The following is a 16,372-nucleotide window of genomic DNA, read 5'->3' as shown; positions in this document are numbered from 1 at the left end:
GGTCGTTTAAAAACCATAGCCCAGTGATATGATATGATGTTTGTCCCTTCAAAACGAAGATGATGACGTGGTTCATATCCTACAAGTACAATGTTGGGGTGATTTTAGGTGGAAAACGAGCATATATATACGCCATTGATGAGTGATGACACTAGACCAAATTGATCATACTATTTAATTTCAGTATTCAACCAAAGGATTGAATAGAAAACAAAACTCATTACAATTGTTTGGCAAGAACAAAAGGAAAATCAAAGGCAGCTTTTGGGCACCAGTTGACCCGAAGCCCTACCATGAACATTTTCACAAGTCGAGGTGGTTGCTCGATTCGGAGTCGTTAGTCTAATGTTTCGCATTTGAATCCCTCTACACGGATTACTTACACTGCACTGAAACTTCACTGCTTCCACTGTTGTTGATGTCCCCTTAATGTTGCTATATCGCACGTTGCTCACTTCGACTCCAGATGTCTACATTTGTTTGTTAAAATGTTAACGAGTCACTGATGGGTTTAAATATAATTGTGACGTGTATGGTAATTTCTAACACGACATAAAAATAATCATGTCGGCTAATATAAATGGGTCCATCAAAACACGACTAATTTATAAGCGGGTTAACCTGACAATGGCCCATTTAATAAATGGGTTGATTTTCTAACCCGTTTTTAACCTTAAGGGTGTTTAAAAAGGAATTTATTTGGATTTTGGACAAACTTGTTTAAGAAGTTTGTTCATCGTTTAAATTTTGATACTTTAATTTTTAAATTTCGTCTAGCGATTCATTTTTAAAATTATTTTTCACTCTTAAAACACGATTATAAGTGGCTGCATTAGGGTTAATGTCTTTGATATGGATAAATATATGGGTTGTGTTCGGGTTCACCTATTCAACCTATCAATCGGAAATTATTTAAACTATGAACCCACCAGTCAATCTGACATAACTGACATCCAAGACAAAATTACCGAGTGCATAATAAATGTTGTCTCACCTGACGTGGGCATCGATCACCCGGGCAGTAAGTCTGATCGATGATAATTGGGTTGTCGACTGCCTTCATTACAATGTTCCTGAACTCCACATTTGTTGCATAACTCTTGCTATCTCGCGCCCATGATTTGATCCGCACTCCGTTTTGTGTTTTTGTAAAAACGGCATTCGTCACCGTCACGTTTTGCACACCGGCTTCGTTTAAACTGTTGCCCAAGCTACCTATGCTGCAAATTCAGGATTATGCACTATTATAATGAGAAAGATATGAATTCTTTTAAAACTTCATGACAACAACTAAATAGTTTTTTTTAACTTTAAATATAAGTTGGTTGTCGCTATTTTAAATAACGACATTAAAGTTAAAGTTGTTATCTCAGATGGCGGCTTCACATTGGATAACATAACTTTCTGATCTAGTTTGATTTGCATAGTTGAAGGATCTAAAGCCGCTATCTTAGATAACAACTAACCCAAATAATAAAACCGCCCATTTACCATAAAGTATTTCTTTCCAAAGAACTCTATTTAAAAAAAAGTTTGAAAAAATGATTTAAGGGTCTGAAATTTATACCTAATACCATGGCCCGGGCCGCAAGCGATTTTCTCCATCCATATGTTCTTGGATCCAGGACCGACTGCGATGCAGTCGTCCCCGGTCCTAAAAAGACTGTTCCTAATGGTAACACCAGAAGATGATTGAATGATGAGACCATCTGTATTTGGGCTGCGGCTCGGGGCTATAATGTTCAAATGTTCAAACATGATATTGTTGCAGTTGCTTACGGTAACATGAATCAGTTCACTGTATAGCGACTTGAGCCCGCTAACCACCACGTTGCTCGACCACAAGATCGATAACGACTGCACAACACACATGGTTTAACAAATTAAATCACTAGTTGAAAAATTAATTAATAGCACACATTCAAACACTTATATATGGATACTTAGGTTGTAAACAAGACGAATCGACTATGAGCTACTTGAAATCGGCACCCCAAAAGCTTGAATCAAGGAAGCTTAAACGAGCTCGGGTCCGAGCTTCATGTACCTAGCTAGATCAATAGGCTCGCGAGTCTAAACAAACGTTTTATTTATATAAATACAAAAATTATTGTTTTGTATAACAAATATATAACATATCATCATCATCATCATCATCATCGTACTCAGTATATCCCACCAATAGCAAAGCTATAGTAGGGTCTGAGGAGGGTAAGATGTAGACAGCCTTACCTCTACCCCATAAGGATAGAGAGGCTGCTTCCGGTGAGACCCCCAGCTCGATAGTAGTTTTGCATCAAGCCTTGGACATAAGGCACATAGCACGCAATCATCGGGACACCGGCTGATCGGTGCATGTACCCTTGTCTTTCGGCTATCAACACCACTACATGATGCCTGATTAACCGTCCGTCACTTTTAACGTTATTTTCACGAGATTAGTAAAATAACGTCAAAATTAGTGCAATTTCACTTTTGCCCACCCGAGGGTTCACACATATATACATCATATGTGCGCACCGCAAGCAGGGCTACAAATATATAACATATCAAAAATAATAATTTACAAATAAAATGTGCAGCTATAACTAAATAATACTTATTTTTATAACGGCGACTTTCTTTATTCTATTATTTACAAAATTATATATAAATAACTATATAATAAAATGGTTAAACATTTATAAATAACAAAAAAGCAAGTCCGTGTCGAGCTCAAGCTTGAAACTTTAATAAATTTTTAGAAATAGAGATCTAAACGACCGAGCTCAAGCTCGAGCTTAAATTCACTTAATTTGAACGAGACGAACTTGGCTCGGCTACATGACCTCAAGATACTCACCCTTACTCCAGGCGGGCATCGACTACCAGTCCTCTGACAAGCCCAAAACTTCGAACCCCTAGCATCTATGGTTCCACCATGTATAGTTAACCTCGAAACCTTAGTGAACAATATCCAGAACCATGAGTTACCCATGTCCTAATAATTTGGTGGTGCAACAATGGTCCCATCAATCTGAAACAAGATCCGGCTCCTGCACGGTCCACTAAACACGACCGGTTTAGTCATGAACACGCCCCGAGGGACATAAACCATGGTCGAGCTCGTTGAGGCGCATGCAGCCCTCCACGCCCTTTCAAACGCCTGGCTTGAGTCGGTTCGACCATCGGGTCTACGTAAGGCCCCGAACCCGGTAGCCTTACTTTAGTGTCGGATTTACTCATAAACACAGTTCTTACAAATCAGAGTTCATTAAAACTTCGCGGAGTATAAAAGCTTTCATTAAACATTTCATAACAAAACACGTCCTGTCTTAAAACATCATGTTGTCTTTTAAGATAAAACGAAACATTAACTTAAAAGTCTTGAGTCTTCCGATGCCAGCCTCTTATTCTGTGCCACGTGTCTCCTCAAGTGAGCTGCCTCTTCCTACTCACCTGCGTGCATACTAAAAGTCAGCTACGCTGAGTGAGTTCTAGTTAATCAGGCAACATACAACTTATTCCCATATATTTCTTCCCGTATCCGAAGACACATATTACTACCTTAACCTCGTATAAATATCCATAGGAGGATCGTCACGTAATATCTATTAAAAGAACCATTACCATACTATATATAATTTCCATAGGAGGAACACTCTGTATACTTTCCATAGAAGGAACACTATACTTTCCATAGAAGGAACACTATACTTTCCATAGAATGAACACTATACTTTCCATAGAATGAACACTATACTATCCATAGAAGGAACACTATGCTTTCCATAGAAGGAACATTATACTATCCATAGAAGGAACACTATACTTTCCATAAAAGGAACTCTATATATTATCCATATAAGGAACACTATCTATAAGTTATTATTTAATATCCATGTAAGGAGCTAATCACTTCCCTTGACGATACGTGCAATATCCGAAGATCGTTCACGTACCGACAAGCTTTCATTCATAATGTTCATACATCATCCTTACATTACATACGATATTAATATCTTTATTTATATCCTGACAGTACGTGCAATATCCGAAGATCGTTCACGTACCGTCAAGTAATCAATCGTATCTATCACATAAATCATACGCGGCATACGCTTACCATTTAAGGTAAGTGTATTAACTATCACATTGAGTATGCACACAGCCCCGAAAACATAACACATAAATGGGGCTAGAAACTCACCTGAGCACGGTTACGTTCACCGTTAATCGTAATCCCTTTCTTCAGCTGTGCACGGCTGACTGTATAACAAACATACGTGTCAATACTCGCCTGATCTACTCTGGTGGCCTAGTATTAACTTACTTTAACTTATCGCTTTTAATTTATTTTCTAATCGAACTTGGCTTTAGGCGAAGTTAAACCTCAGGCGAACTTGGCTTTAGGCGAAGTTAAACCTCAGGCGAACTTGGCTTTAGGCGAAGTTAAACCTTAGGCGAACTTAGCTTTACAGCGAAGTTGCCATCAAGCGAACTTGGCTTCAGGCGAAGTTGTCATCAGGCGAACTTGGCCTCAGGCGAAGTTACCAGTTAGGCGAACTTAATTTTACAGCGAAGTTGCCATCAGGCGAACTTAGCTTGCAGGCGAAGTTCATCAGGCGAACTTAGCTTGCAGGCGAAGTTCATCGCTTTGAAGGCGAAGTTGCCCAGATCAGCCGCTGTTCGGTTTCTGACCAGCATTTTGAGCGATTTTAACACCCTTGCTATGGTTCAATATCACCCACTACGCTTCCCGACCATTTTCGGTCGCTTATACACTAAAAAGCTTGGATCTTTAAACTTCAAAGATCAAGAATCATACCTTTTTGAGCTTGTTTGGATCTCGTTTAACTTGTTAACACAACTAATCGCTCTCTCTCTCTCTCTCGGATCTGCCCGTTCCTCTCCTCGGATCTGCCCGGTTCCGGCCGCCGGCGAAGTTGTGGTGTTGTGTGTGTTTTTGGAGTGTGTTTGGATAATGATAGAAATGAAGATATTTTGGGGTGCTAGGGTATTTATATCCCTGAAATCCCATGGACCTAAGGCCCATTCTCATTTAACCCATCTCCATTAATCCAAGTCCATAACCCACATCCATTACCCAACACTAGCCCGACCCATACCAACTCCTACTCTATTATTTATTTCCTGACAACCCGAGTAAACTTTCCCACTATTAGTAAGTAATATAATTAATATCACTTTGAAATTTCGGGATGTTACAGTCTAGCTCCATATCTAACCACATTGTAAGAAGCTGCATTACAAGATTGAAACAATGAAAATATGAAACAAATGCAGGCAGCTTTTAGGAGGTGTTGATCCATGGCTGCAAGATGTATTAATTGAACTGTGAGTTAATGAGTTATATATGAGGTGTATATATACATGTATAGATATATAGATGATTCATAATTTCATATGGTTTATTGGGAAGGATGTAAATATGAATTGTTTAAAGAAGCATCCCGGAAAGAATGCATCTAAGTCTTTAATTCTATTCAGGCGAAGACTATAAACACATGCATGTATATTGTAAGTGAAGATATCAAGTATTGTACGATATGAACATGGTTTTGAATTTTGGACCCTAGACATGTGCCATGGTGTTGTTCATTTAAAAAAGAATTAAGATGATAAGCATTCCTTCGTATAACTTGCAACATATCTCCTAAAAAGAATTTACATGTCACGTTTACAAATATTGAGTGTAGGTAAGTGTATAAGGCTATATGCAGTGGGGCACGAGTTTGGGCGATTTTGGGCGTGAAGGGGTGCGAACACTGCCCCCGGGCAATTTTTGGGCGAAAAGGGGCTGGGGCGAGTTCTTCTCGTCGCCTGGAAGAAGGGGCGAGTTCTTCGTGGTGGGGCCGGCATGTATGGGTATGTGAGTGTGCTATATATATATACATATATATATATATATATTATATATATATATATATATTATATATATATATATATATATTATTATATTACTATTTGTAGCCCCTACACCATTACACCCCAAAAACAAATTCTCACCCCTTGCTGACTGGGCGTCACACGGCGCAAAACGCCCCAATTTGTAGCCCCTCCACTACGCATAGCCTAAATAGTGACTAATGGAGAATAGAATTTTGTAACTTTTTTAACTAAAGTTTACTAAAAGTATTTTAAATTTAAAAACTAAATTTTAAGTTTATAAATTTAGACAGGGGAACTTGGATAATCTCTTTCCATGCCAAACTAAAAACTAAAGACAAACTTGATGGAATTTAATTTGTATCGAAAACTCAATTCGAATTTGGTTTTTTATTTACCTAAAAGTTTAAGAAGGAACAATTTGCATCTTACATTTTGTTAAAGCAAACACCTCTTACTGTAGTTTATCGATGATATACTCTTTATCATAGAATTTAAGCTAAGTATGGAGATGGTGACAAGAGTGAGTTAATGAGAAACTAAGAACATTAAACTATTTTTTATAAAACATGAATGAGACTTTCTATATGTTTACATTGTATGTGTGGGTGGGTGCGAGAGCGAGAGCGAGAGAGAGAGAGAGTGTCGTAGTGTTATTTTTAAAGGAGGAATCACATCTACGATAATTTGTTCTTTATTTGGATCATTTGATGTCGTTATTTAGAAGATTTCTTTGTTGCCTTTTGGGACCCACCCATAATAACGACTTGTAATTTCTTCTTGAGACCATCTGATGTTGTTGTTTATGTCGATGCGATTTAATTTTGAAATTGTTTGTTTAAGTGCAGATTAAATACGAATTGAGTTACAAAACTTACAATAACTTTTAAGTATAGATAACAACTGGGCTGGCCCTTGGGGGTGGAAGGGTGGTCAACGGCCACATGCCCGACAACCCGTTAAGCCCGAATTTTTTTTAAGATTATATGTATTTTTATTAAATACAATATGTAAATTTAATGTTTATACTCGATTACATAAACACTAGTTTGGTCTAGTGGCAATGGGGTATTACTCTCAACCAGAATGTTATGGATTCTAGTTTCATCTGAGACATGTTGAATCCTATTTTTTATACAAAAAAGTTTTACACAACCAAAAATATAACCAAGCCATATTAAAATTAAATTGTATAAACCCAACAAGATACTCTTTTTACTTAATGCTAAAAAAAAAAAATATCGCCTTCGGCCCAACTTTTTTTCGTTCTCGGAGCCAGCCCTGGGTAACAAAGTAAATTACAAAAATTACAATAACCGTTAAGTATTATAAATAACTTGACCTCGACATAAATAACTTGTTTCCTACATGCTTTTAAATAGCAAAATAATATTTCCATTTTACTTTACATCAACAATTTTAAACTAGTATTTTATTGAGGTTTGAACCTCATACATTGGCTCCTATGTCATGTATGTGTGTAGCCATTGGAGTTGTGGTCCAATGGTAGAGACAAAGCTTCTAATACACTAAGGTTTGGGGAGGTTGTGGGTTTAATACTCACTTCCAATAAGGGATTAAGAAATTCACCTTTCAAAAAAAAAATATATATATCATGCATGTATCATAGTCGATCTAATTCTACTGAACTGCAGGTATTCTTACGTATGTGATTAAGATTGATGAGAGAAGATATGAAAAGAATCTGAAACATTAATGTTTGCCTCAAAAATAGGCATCAAAATCGGCCAACACACCACCAATTCCATATTAGAATGTCATGTGACCCCGTCGTATATGGATCCTAATGTATAATCTATTTACTCAGATCATATATATATGCACACAATATTAAACTAATTTTAATATTCTTCCAGTTTTTTCCCTCCAAACTTATCTTAAATTTATGCATTTTTATTATCACAACTAGTTTTAGCCTTAGCTAAAAGCTATTTAGTCTAGATAATTACTCCCTCCGTCCCAATTTAAATGTCCTATTTTGACTTTTCAAATTTTTCTTTTGCAACTTTGAAAGAAAAAAACAAAAAATCCTTCCTGCATAGATGTTTTTGACAAAAAATCTGCTAAGGATCAAGTATCCAAATCTGTTATGTGAGGTAAGGTGCTAACTCGATAATGACAAGTGCGTAATTGTAATATTGGTGAACACAAAGGTTTGATCACGAGGGAAAAAGCCCTTAACCAAGATAGTCTTACTTCGGTCAAAACTTATCAAGGTAATCTTTGGTAAAATAACTCCGGTCAAGGATTAATAAGATAATCTTTGGTCGGATTACTTTAGTCAATAATCAACAAGGTAACATTTGGTCGACGAGTATATGATTATCGTGATCTACGACACAAAAAACCCCCGGACGGTGAAAACTATCACCGTCGATTGTATTGATAACTAAAAAGCGATTACAAGTGTTGTGGAGTAAATGACTGAGATTACAAAGTATGCTAGTGTGTAGAGAGAATGTTAGTTTCTGCTCTTAGTGTGTGTGATAGTACATGTGTGTTTTCCTACTCGATCATAGCTCGTTTTAAATAAGAAAATATCACTAACTATATCTCCTATCTATCCGGAAATCTTCCACCTAGCCGCTCCACAACCTTTGACCACGTGCCAATAGCCATCCAGTAGCGAGATAAGCGGAAGAATGAGTCTTATAGCCGTTGTTGATATTTACACGTTCATCTTCACATGAGTTCTTCCATTAACAGCTACATTGAAGTAGGATCCTGGATTCATGCTCCAGCTGGAGAATGCTCTGTGAGGATAACTGATGCAAGTACGTCTTAAAGTTGTCACACCTGTCTAACACATCACCATACTAAACGCAATCATTAGTAAACAAGTAATACCGAGGATCGTCGATCCTTTATATCCTGATATATACTTCAAGGATAAACTATCCATAAGACAGTCAAGGATAAAGGATCCTCAGTATAAAATTCATGGCCTAACAATTGCCCCCAAAATGGCGGGTGACAGTGGAATACAGCTGTCACTTTGAATTTCAAAATCACTGTGAAAACTGATAGATGGGACGATTTTGCCAGAATATTTACCATTTAACCCCCAAGGTTAATTATAACCGTCTATATATGTCTCCCTACATCTTTGATTATATACACGCTTCCTTCCATCGTATCAGGTATTCTTTCTACCTCTTTCTCTTATTTTCTTTAATCATGTCTGTTGCTTCCTCTTCTTCTTCTCCGGCTGCTTCTAACCCTTCTGAACAAGCTTCCGATGACCGCGAGTTGTCGGAAATGGAACCCCAATGCCTCATAGCCAACCCATCTTCTGAGATTTGTAAACTGACAGATCCTGAGATTGACAAGTTCCGCCCGTTATTTTCCCCAAAAACCCTATTCCGCCTTTATGAATCCAGTGTTCGTTGCAACGTGTATTCCAAGGTCTGGGCTTGTTTTCCGGAGACTCCCTTTCTTATCGGCTACAAGTACCCTTTTTCGTCTTTTACCCAAAGTTTTTTCGATTCTACCGGCATCTCTTACATACAAGCTATGCCGATGATTTGGAGGGTTCTTATCACCATCGAGAGAATCATCGAAGAGGAAAAAATCGATTTTGGCCTTCCCGAGTTATCATATTTATATACCCTCACTACCCACGGTCCTGCTCGTTTCATCTTCAAGTCCAAGCCCCGACAGCCCCATCCGATCTCAAAAGCCACGCTAAACGATTCCGTGTGGAGGAATCAGTTCTTCTTCGTAAAACGCGACTCTATACCAGGGGGAATTGATCTTCCTTCAATGTGGGTCACAAAGGGTAGGATCCTGGATCCTTAAGGAATAGCAGGATCCTTTATTCTTCAATTTTAATCCTTATTCTTTTTGTTGTCTGCAGTTGAAAACTTCGCTTCATTGAGTAAACTACCTGGAACAGAAGAGAAAGCAAAACGGTTCCTAGAGCTGGACACCGAAGTTAGGACCTTTCAAGCTCGATTTATTGAAGGTTTTTGTGATATCTCCTCAAGCTCAAGCATGTCAAGTAAGTTAATAATTTTAAAGTAAATAAAATAAATTAAAACACTTATTTGTCGACTTTTCTTCTACATGCACTAAGAAATCAGGAAAGTCAGCTCTCAAGTTCTCCCTAGACAACATCGACTGTATGTTACTTCTCCTGCTGTCAAGAAGGAGGCTTCAAAGGCTGGCACTAGCTCCGAACCCAAGACTGCCACGACCAGGGCCAAGTCCGCAGCTTCCAAGAGGAAAAGATCCTCTGATCCTGAGACCCATTGTGACATCGTCTGCTCTGTAAGTATCTTGTATCCTGTCCTTTCGCATTTTAGGATCCAATATTGTTCCAAACCTGATATGAGATTTATTGATAGGCTGTGACCGCTATGAGGGACCATTATGAAAAAATTATCCATCAGATGAGCGAGAAAATGTCTGGGTTAGGGAAAGCTATGGTTGCTAAGGACAAGGCTATGATCCAGCTCTCCAAAGAAAAGAAACAGTTGGAGGATCAGCTATCCTTAGCCGAAGCCCAACGTCAAGAGGCAGTGGAGCAGGCAACTGATGAAGCCAAGGTGTGGGCTGCTAGGTCAATATTCCAGGCACGGATCAAGATGGCGACGGAGGCCGATGATCCTGATTTTGACAAGTCGGCCTGGGATGTGGAGAAATGGAAGGCTGCTCTTGACGACCTCGGTGGTGAGGATGACAAGGAAATGGTTGAGAACTCCGAGGCCGTTGAAGCTGGCAAGGGAGAAGGTGATGTTGCGGTTGAGGATGCAGCTTAAGTGGGCAATGAAGGATATCGAAGACAAGGCCCGAGCCCACTTTTTTATTTTGCTTTTATGGTCTGTAATAAACAATAGTATTTAGGATAAAGGATCTATGATCCTTAAGACAATCTGCTGGGGTGACAAAGGTGGAGGGATCCTCTGTTTGTGGGGATGAAGCCTTTGTTGCCCCTGTTTTTAAATTCCTGCACTTATGAATCGTTAGTAACTCTTACTTAACCCGGATGGATGGTCCATCTTTTCGTATGGTGAAATCCGGGTTAAGAATTTTGGATAAGTCCTTGGGGCTTATTTTAATTAATATATAAATCTTTTGACTTCTTGCTTGTTGTTAATTTTCAAAAATCTGTTAGATATAACTTTAGCATTATTGATAGTATGACAAATAATTTTAAGCAAAAGATTGTTAGAATAAAAGATCCTTATGAAAATCGTTTAGGATAAAATATCCTTAAAGAAAAAATTTTAGGAAAGAATATCCTTAAATAACAAATATTAGGATAAAACATCTTTGATAGTTGATAAAATTTGTACAATAGAATTTTCCTCAGAGGGTAAATTTTTGGATAAAGTTTCCTTAAGATAGGCAAAATTTTTAGCATTAAAATAATTTTAAAGGATTAATCATTTTAAACTGTAAGATCCAAAAATATTGCAACAAATATCATACATAAGTTAATTAGCAGAGATCATACCAGAAGGTCAAGATATACCTAAGTTACCAGAAGTGTTGAAATCTCATTTGTCTTCGAAGGAATAGCTTTAGGATCCGGGATCCTTAGATTTTTGATCTTCACAAAAACTTAGTTAATCTGTTGCATATAATCCATAATGTTAACTAGGATCAAACCCATTATGCTGGGGACAAGCCCAAATAATATACTGGGGACAAGCCCGTGTAACTGGGGACAAGCCCGTGTAAACTGGGGACAAGCCCAAAACTGGTGTTAGACTGGCGACATGGCCCTTGAGAAGAGGTGAAAACCCCTTAAACCTTAGGATTAAATTGGCGACAAGGCCCTTGAGAAGAGGTGAAAACCCCTTAAACCTTAGGATATGGTACGTCTACCATAAATTGTAGGATCCTCCATATAACCGGAAACAACGAAATTGTCAGCCACTAAACGTGTACTGGTCCCGCTGCCCCGGACTATACATCGGATAGCGTGCACAACTGGCGATCGTGAGAAAGGTGAAAACCTTTAAACCGTAGGGGATATGACCATCGGGGTTCATATCCAAACGTGGGCTAGGCCAGGGGAAATAAAATAATACCTCAAATGCAAAGGAGAGGTGGCCAACCTCTTGAACATCAAATGAATCATTATAATCCTGCATGGTTATTCAATACTTGGAAAAGATAAAGTGTTAAGCATATATTATCGTTAAATTAACAGTAATAATTCAAAAAGAATAATTGATCAGAAAGATGTTACCGATTTAAGGATTCTATATCCTTTTTAGGATAAAATATCCTCTCAGGATAGTGGATCCTGATCAGAAAAAATACTTCTTGAGGTGGATGGCATTCCATGCTCTTGGTAACCTGTTGCCTTCTATTGTGTGCAAATGATATGCCCCATTTCCTACTTCCGACTCAATTTGATAAGGTCCTTCCCATTTGGGCGCTAGCTTCCCATCTGCCGGATTTGTTGTATTTTGGAAAGCTTTCCTTAATACTAGATCTCCTTCTTGAAATCTCCTGATTCTGATATTTTTATTGTATGCCCCAGCTACCCTTTGTTGATATGCTGCCATTCTGATCTTGGCTAGGTCTCTGAGTTCTTCTATAGTATCTAAATCTTCAAGAAGGATTTCCTTATTGGCTTCAGGATCATGGATGCTCGTTCTTGCCGTAGGAACCATCATTTCTGTAGGGATCACAGCTTCTTAACCAAACACCAATGAGAAGGGTGTTTGGACTGTTGCATTTTTTGGCGTAGTCCTGTCAGCCCAAAGAACATAAGGAAGTTCTTCAGCCCATTTTCCCTTCTTGGATCCTAGCTTCTTCTTTAGATTGTTGATGATGATCTTGTTGCTAGACTATGCTTGACCATTGGCTTGGGGATGAACTGGAGTTGAAGTAATCATTTTGATGCCCCAACTGTCACAAAAGTTAGTGGTTCTATTCCCTATAAACTGGGAACCATTGTCACAAACAATTTCAGCATGAATACCAAATCTAGTTATAATATTTCGTTTAATAAAAGATATTACTTCCCTTTCTCGGACTTGTACAAACGCTTCTGCCTCAATCCATTTGGAAAAGTAGTCAGTCGTAGCAAGCATAAAGACCTTTCCACCTGGTGCTTTTGGTAGTTTGCCTACAATATCCATACCCCATTTCATGAAAGGCCATGAGGAGGATATAGGATATAAAGGCTCCGCTGGCTGATGAAGGATGTTCGCGTGTCTTTGACAAGCATCACATTTTCTTGAATATTGCACTGCATCCTTCTTCATTGTTGGCCAGAAGTATCCAGTTCTGAGTATCCTGGAAAATAATGTTCTTCCACCTGTGTGGTTGCCGCAATCTCCTTCGTGAAAGTCTTTAAGTACTTCCTGGATTTCAGGATCCTCGATGCACCTCAAGTATGGACCTGCAAGAGATTTTCTGTATAGCATATCATCTAATAAAATATATTGCGATACCTTGAGTCTGAAGGATTTTGGATTCTCCGTAGCTGGGATCTCTCCAGTCTGAATGTAATTTTTGATCGGGAGGATCCAGGATCCTTGATTGTCCGAGGATAATGGATCCCAAAGTACAATCTGCTTATCGCTTGTTATTTCCCCAACCTCTTGCTCTCCAATTGCTGGCGAGAGTATGTGAATAATTGGGATCTTCGTATTTTCTGGTATTTTTAGGGATGAGGCTAAATTTGCTAAGGCGTCTGCCCCAGCATTTTCCTCTCTTGGTACCTGTACTATACTAAACACTTCGAAGGATTTTGCTAATTCCTTCACAATTTCTAAATATTTGATCATATTTTCACCTTTTACGGTATGAGAACCGTTAAAGTGGTTAGTAATGAGTAAAGAATCCATGTAAACTTGAAGATACCTGATCCTCATACTTTTGGCTAAAAGTAAACCTGCTATGAGTGCTTCATATTCTGCTTCGTTGTTGGTAGCATGGAATGCACATACAATGGACTGGGGTATTATGCCCCCCTGTGGCGATTTCAGTAGGATCCCCAATCCTGTTCCTCTTACATTGGAAGCACCATCGGTGAAGAGTATCCAAGGATCCTTAGTCATTTCTAGTTGTTGGACCTCCAAGTCATCTTCTTTTTGTAGATCACTAGTGAAATCAGCCACAAAGTCCGCCAGTGCTTGAGACTTGATTGCTGTTCTTGGCTCATATTGGATATCATATGCACTTAATTTTACAGCCCACTTAGCCATTCTACCTGATAACTCTGGTTTTCTAAGAACATTCTTCACAGGATAATTAGTTCTCAAAATAATAGGATGAGTTTCAAAATAATGTCTTAATTTAGTAGAAGCCATAATAAGTGCAAGGATTAATTTTTCTAAATGAGAATACCTGGCTTCCGCATCTAGAAGACTTTTACTTACATAGTAAACGGGATGCTGTTCACCTTCATGATCCTTTACCAAGACGGCGCTTACTGCGTTTCCTGAGACAGCTAAATAAAGGTATAAGGATTCTCCATCCACAGGCTTCATTAGAGCTGGAGCTGAGGATAAGTAATCCTTCAAGGCTGTAAGTGCGGCCTCATGCTTTTCCGTCCATTCAAACTTTTTATTCTTCCTAAGGATGTCATAGAAGTCCTTGCACTTCTCAGAGGATCTTGAGATGAACCTATTGAGGGCAGCTATTCTTCCTGTGAGCCTTTGGACATCCTTTGTGTTTGCAGGAGATTTCAAATTGAGGATGGCTTCAATCTGCTCGGGGCTTGCTTCAATTCCTCTCTTAGTCACCATATAACCCAGAAATTTCCCAGCCTTAACACCAAAATGGCATTTTGACGGATTTAATTTCATGTTATATTGGTCGAGGATGTTGAATGCTTCCTCGAGGTCTCTAAGGTGATCCTCAGCTTTTTTTGATTTCACCACTATATCATCTATGTAAACCTCCATAGTCTTACCCAACTAATCCTTGAACATCATGTTGACTAATCTTTGGTATGTTGCCCCTGCATTTCTTAGTCCAAACGGCATAGCAGTATAACAATATATGCCGGTAGGAGTCATGAATGCAGTATCTTCCTGATCAGATGGTTCCATCTGAATTTGTTGAAATCCAGAGGAAGCATCCATGAAAGTAAGCATTTCATGTCCTGTCGTTGCATCCACCATGGAATCTATATGTGGTAACGGGAAAGGATCCTTGGGACATGCCTTGTTTAAATCAGTAAAATCGACACACACCCTCCACTTTCCATTCTTTCTTGAAACTACGACCACATTAGCTAGCCATCGAGGATACTGAACCTCTCTGATCATACCGGCCTTAAGAAGTTTTTCAACTTCTTCTTGTATGATCTTGTTCCTCTCAGGAGCGAATTTCCTTCGCTTCTGATGATGGGTTTAACAGACAAATCAAGGCCGAGTTTATGAGTGATTACATCTTTTGAAATACCTGTCATGTCCGAATGCTTGAATGCAAAAGTAGATCTTCTTCGTCCTAAGAAGGATATTATATCCTCCTCAATCTTACTAGGAATACTGGATCCTAAGAACACCTTTATTTCTGGATCTTCGGGGTCCAATGATACTTCTTTAAGGTCTTTCTCCCGAGCTTCCAGCACGTCCCTAGGATGTTGCTGTAATTGCTATGCTATGGTTGGCTTGGCTGTTGTCTTCATTGACGATGAATAATAGTTCTTGGCCTCCGCTTGGTCACCTACTATCTTTACAACTCCCCAAGGAGTAGGTAGCTTGATGCACTGGTGATAAGTTGAGGTTACAGCCTTCATTCCATGGAGCCACGGCCTACCTAAAATAACATTGCAACAGGAAAGGTTATCTATAACACAAAATTTTTGGTAAGAATTTAACCCTTCGATATAAATTGGGAGGTTGATGTCCCCCAGTGTCTTCTTGGTTTCGCCACTGAAACCGACTAGCACCGAAGTTCTAGGAATGATTTCTGAATCCGGGATGTTCATCTTCTTAAGGACATCATGTTGGATAATGTTGACCGAGCTGCCACCGTCTACTAGGATCCTGCGTACATAATGGTTAGAGATAAATAAAGTAATAATCAAACCATCGTGATGAGGATCCTGAATGTTCATTTTGTCTTCATCATCGAAGAAGTTTCTCTTGTCTATTTTTAAGGTGGTTGACACTATTGGTCGATCTCCGCTATCCATCTTTATCTCTTTAGCGAGTTTTTTTGCTGCAGAGAAAGAAGTTCCACATATGTCAGAACCTCCGGAGATGAAATTGATCGTCTGCATATCCAGCTTGTCCTGATGAGGATCCTGGATCCTTGAATTGAAAAGGATTCTCTGATCAGTCACTCGAGTAGTGGGGATGAGTGATCTTCTCTCGTCGTCCAGTTCGAATTCTACTACGGGATCTTCTCTTATGGCACAAGAATCTTGAAATAATTCGTAGTCTCTGGAGACAAAGTTGATCACATGAGCATCTGGTGGTGGTGGTGTTGCTTTATGTGGAAGGTCTTCAGGATCCTGGATCCTGGATCTTGGATTTTTTCCTTC

The 16,372-nt window shown here is 38.8% G+C and overlaps 1 pseudogene across 1 annotated transcript; it reads right to left on the bottom strand.

Annotated features, from left to right (window-relative positions):
* Positions 1 to 251: 251 nt before the first annotated feature.
* On the bottom strand, positions 252 to 5,312 carry LOC143555039 (polygalacturonase-like; annotated as a pseudogene). The gene is made up of 5 exons (XR_013139135.1): positions 5,209 to 5,312; positions 2,843 to 3,173; positions 1,568 to 1,857; positions 995 to 1,220; positions 252 to 470 (listed from the first exon to the last, which is right to left on the bottom strand). The product of XR_013139135.1 is annotated as a polygalacturonase-like (transcript).
* Positions 5,313 to 16,372: the final 11,060 nt, after the last annotated feature.

Source organism: Bidens hawaiensis, unplaced genomic scaffold (assembly GCF_021521415.1).
Source record: "Bidens hawaiensis isolate Kalapana, Puna unplaced genomic scaffold, B.hawaiensis_p1.1 tig00017951_1, whole genome shotgun sequence".
Taxonomy (NCBI): domain Eukaryota; kingdom Viridiplantae; phylum Streptophyta; class Magnoliopsida; order Asterales; family Asteraceae; genus Bidens; species Bidens hawaiensis.
This window is presented reverse-complemented; position numbering and strand designations above follow the sequence as displayed.